Below are 4,844 nucleotides of genomic sequence, written 5' to 3' on the forward strand. Positions count from 1 at the left end.
CCGAGCCCCATCCCAGGCGCAGGTGGCCGTGTGCTCTTGCAGCCCTGTTTCCCTTCCCTGCTTACTCTCTCCAGAAAAATCTGCTTTCAAATAACCCAAATATCTTCCAGCAAATTAATCTCCTTATATGTTTCTGCTTAATCTTTCTGCTCATGTCATCTGGTAACACAAAACAGATTGAGCAAAGGGTAGAGGGTAAAGGAAGCTGTGGCTTTTACACCTACAGGAGAGCCCAGTGCCCGAGCGGGGAGTATCAGTTCAGACCTGCTGGCGGTGTGGGTTAGTCGCAGTCTTGGCTTGGCCAGCAAGAAATGTTTTCCAGGTGAGTTTTGTGTGATGTAGAAACATAGTGTGGGGTAGAGACATCAAAACGGGGTTCGAGCCAGAGGCAGACGTTCAATTGGTCGGGGGTGAATCTGGCGCCCAGGCAGAGGAGCGCTGAGCTGGCGGCAGGTCTGCGTTCAGCCCTGAGCGCAAGCGGCGCAAACAGGGAAACAAAACTTCTTCCCCGTGAATTGAGATGTGTGCTCAAGCAGCGCCAGGGAGATGGTCCTTCTCTGCAGAGCACCGGGAACCTCCGCCTCCGCGTGCCGCGGGGGCACGACCAGCCCCGTGGGGCGGCACGGTGACGGCCGCCTGCACGACCGGCGAGCGGCCAGGGAACAAGCCAACCTGCGCCAGCCTCCGTGTCGCCACGCGACTCCTGAGCAGAGCTCAGACCAAAGCTGCGAGAGGGGACGGGCACGGGAAGGGGAGAGGGAGCTCACGGGGGTTTCAGGGCTCCACGCAGGGAGGCAGCAGGAGCGTCCTGCCGCCCTGCCTTTGCCCGCGCGCCTGGAGCGCCGTCCCGCTCGCTGCTGGGCTCCCGGTGCCGGCGGCCCCGCCGCGGGAAGCAGGGCTCCACCGGCGGGGAGGTGAAAGCCGAATGCTTGCTCTGTGCCGCTTTAGAGGCAGTGGTGACGAAGGAGAAACGGAGAAGGAGGCCCTTCGGCGCATGACGGCAAGCTCTGGAAGACTAACCTGAGCTGCGGAAGGTCAGTCCTAGGGGCTGGACGAGCGCGTTCAGCAAGGCTGCTGCCGTGAAATGCCTGCTTCCTCAGGCCAGCATATCCCTGTTCATGCCTCTCGATGAAAACTACTAGCAATGAGGAACAACTGCAGCCAACTCGTTTTGATGCTTGGAAGTTATAACTGTTTGTAAGTTGGCAACCAGCACCTCAGACACACTTCGAAGGGTTGCTAAGAAAAGGGTGCAAAGACCCATGACGTCTCTGTGAGAGCGGCTATTTCAGTCGCTCGTGACCTTGAAGTTATTGAGCCTGTCCTTTCTCCCGGTCTTGTGAATCTCGAGTCACTGTGTGTTATACAGTACAAAATAAACCGAGGCTGATGTTTTCAACTCCACTTCTTCTTTTCTTTTTTTTTTTTTGGGGGGGGGGGGCGGCGGCACTCTGATTCTCTAATTGAGGAGGGAGATGGAAAAGCAGCAAAATCACGGTTTACAGGATTGGAAGGGAACCTGCTGCCTTAGGCATGGCATCAGGCAGTTGCTTGCACTGACTGTATCCAGCCTTCGGTATGTACCAGCACTCACATAAGAGTAGCTCAGGCAGAGACCCATTGGCAACACACCTGACAGATACTAAAGCACTAAACAAGAGGTAAAATATTTTAAAGGGAAAGATAAACTGAAGAGAGTAGAAATTTAGGTACATTGCTTCCAGTAAAATATGCTGATATTTATAATATCAAGACTAAATAACTAGGAGACAGTAAGAATTTAGATGTGACATTTTCAAAATACATTTTTCTAGGACTCTGTCTGAAGTATATAGGATAGACAGATTTTTAAAAGAAGTTTGTGAGTTTCTGGAAGAAAGAACCATCATTAGCTATGAGTATTTTTTAATTCCTTAGATTACAAATTATTTTGTGCTGGAGCTGAACAATATATAATTTCTATTGATACAAAAACATTTAGATCTTAATCAGCAAGAAAAAGGTTAAAATAGAGGCAGGTTCTTTGTACCAAGAACTTGCTCTGTAGCAGAAATAACCGTATTTCTATTGTAATATTATACCTTATTCCTACTCTCTCCAGCTTTTTCTATTGAACTATGAAGCTGACTTTCCTAACGGCTTGCAGATTGGAAATTATTTAGAAACACAGCAGTCCACAGATTCAGATTTCCTGTCCTCTTAGGCTCTTTCTGCCAAGTTGAAACTTTGAGAACCTCCTCACCCTGTTTTGTTTTTGTTGTAGCAGAAACGGCTGCTACAACCAGATCCCTATAAAACTCCGTGTCAAGAAAGCCAGGAAGGCTGGCCAGCCGCGCACGGCTTCGAGTTTGCTTTCCTCCACAGACATTCTCTCCTCTTCGCTTGTGTGCCAGATTTTATTTGAGAAGCCTTCCAGTAGAAACTGCGATGGTCTTCTTTAGCGCTTCTCTCCCTTACAACTTTCCTTTCTAGAACATTTTAGACTCTTCCTTTTTCTCCTCAATATTTTCTGGCTGTCAGAAACACTTAGGAAATGAATGACAGCCTGGTTCAGATGCACAAAATGTCGATAGCGACAATCTCCCCAAACTGGACATCTCTCCCTGCTGAGAGCTGATGATGATGACATATTTTGTCTTCAGCATTAGAACAACTTTCTCACTGTGAATCAGTTGCTTATAAATTATTTCATTCACTTAAGTCATGGTTGCAAAGAAAATACTTATAAATTTCATATGCAAAACAACTTTCCTGGTATTTAATATGTATCTTTTAACTGTGCTTGAATCAAGAGAGGTTGCTAGCTCAATTAGTGTAAACTCTGGCATTCTGAACTACAATGCCAGGGGGCCAGGCTTTACACATGGCTTTCTTATTATTAACAGGTACTCATTCCCCTGTCACAATCTCTGCATGAGAGCCATTGGGAGTCCAGTTTCAGAAGCCTCATTCTCAAACCATTTTGTCATATCTGACTTAATGGTGCATACCTGAGTAGCATTTTTCATATCTGTGAATTTTACAAATCTCACTACTCATTCAGTAATCAGCATCCGTACTCTTTAACCAGTAAAGTCTAAAGAAAATCAATAGAACCAGTCACTTTACTCCCAAACTTTGACCATATGGTTTGGTGTCGCTGTTTGTGAATACTCCGTCCTGGCTTCTCCTCAATTTCGTTGATCCTTTCTTGTGGCCTCTTCCCTCCAGCACTGCATTTACCTAAACCACACTTCCTATGTCAGCATGAGTCTCAGGCTCCTTAGCTCACAAAACACATGTAATATGTTCCTAAAACTGCAGTGAGGCCATGGGCAAGAGCAAAATCCCCCTTCAAGCCCATGTTTTGGTCTGGATTATCAGGGTTCAGAGCAATCATCTTCCATCTCATGCATCAGAAAGTGCTTCCTTCTCCTCCTGGCTGACATGAAGAAAAGAAAGATTAATGTCCCATGGCAAATCGCACAGCCTTGTGAAAGCATCTTGGCATTGATCTTTATCAACATCCCAGCATCAATACTTTGTTTCCCAGTTATGATTTTCTTGGAAATCTTTGCTGAAATCTGGAAAAGCCAGAAACACAAGTTTCCTCATACCCTCAGCTATGATACATAGTTTTAGCTTCTTTCTCCAATTAGCGCTTGGGGAACTCACATGGCTGATGGATTCCAAGCCATTTCTCATGTTCTTAGCACAAATGTCAGGAAATCAGGCCCTAAAGTTCTGTAAGATCACCAGAACTGGACCACATAGGGTCATGGTCTGGGAGTCCCCAGAGCTTTCATATCCTGTCACGGGATATTTCCTGAAGGTCTTGAGGAAGTATGAGATAGCTCCCTGACCTGTTTCTAGGAAACAAACTGGATAAAAACATCAGCATGTTGGAAAGGCATGTTGGACACGCTCTGCTGCAAACTCTACGGACCCTGAAAAGACCAAAGCATCCATCCTCTTTCAGGCTAAAAGGAGGAACCATATGGGTGCCCCCACCAGAACAGTGTGTTCAGCACCGTTTGCTGCTTCTCCCTGCTCCCTGGAGCTGGGTTGCTCCAGGCTGAATGTTGTCATGATTAATAAGTTTTGTGCACCTGCCTTTTGAGTATGCATAATAAATCAGGCCACCCCTAGAAGGTGCCAACACCCCTTTTCCCATTTTGGGCTGGTCACTGGCTCTATCCCCCACCTTCCCAGTGCAGTGCTTCTGAGCACGTCTGCAAGTGGGTGTTAAACCTCCAAGGAAATCTGAGCTTGACAGTGGGGAACCTGATTTCACGGGCTGTCTTTAGGTAGTGCTGAAGACTAGGCAATCTGCATTGCTCTCCGAGAGGCAGGTGTTTAACGGTGCTGCCCGAGTTGACAGTCTGCTCAAACTAAACTGAACTTTCTAAGCTTGGCTTCTAGAGCCCCCCCCCCCCCCAAGTTATACAGATTATATAAATATTTTAAAACAAATTGAGTAAAGGTTTGGCATGCAAAGCAGGAGATTAGAGAGTAATATTAATCCCTAATGACAGGGATTGCCACCCGTTTCCAGTGGTTAAAACCCTCTGTTGATCTAAAGAAAGTACTCTACTTTTGCTGATACCTTTCCGACAAAAAGAGTATTTGCTATGCTTTTGGTGAAATGCCTTGTTAAGTTTAATAAAAGGTGGCAAAATACTTAAAGTGTATGCAGATTATGTTTATGCAGTGAAACACTGATTATCATAGCAAATTAAAAAGTAAGCACACGCTTTGTGTTTTGATGTGTAACAGACCACAGAAATGGTTCAGATAAACTGAACAGGATGAAGAAAATTATTTTCCAGGATTATTTTCCTTGCTTAGATTTTAGAAGTAAACCC

This window comes from Dromaius novaehollandiae, chromosome Z (assembly GCF_036370855.1).
Source record: "Dromaius novaehollandiae isolate bDroNov1 chromosome Z, bDroNov1.hap1, whole genome shotgun sequence".
In the NCBI taxonomy this organism is placed as follows: Eukaryota; Metazoa; Chordata; class Aves; order Casuariiformes; family Dromaiidae; genus Dromaius; species Dromaius novaehollandiae.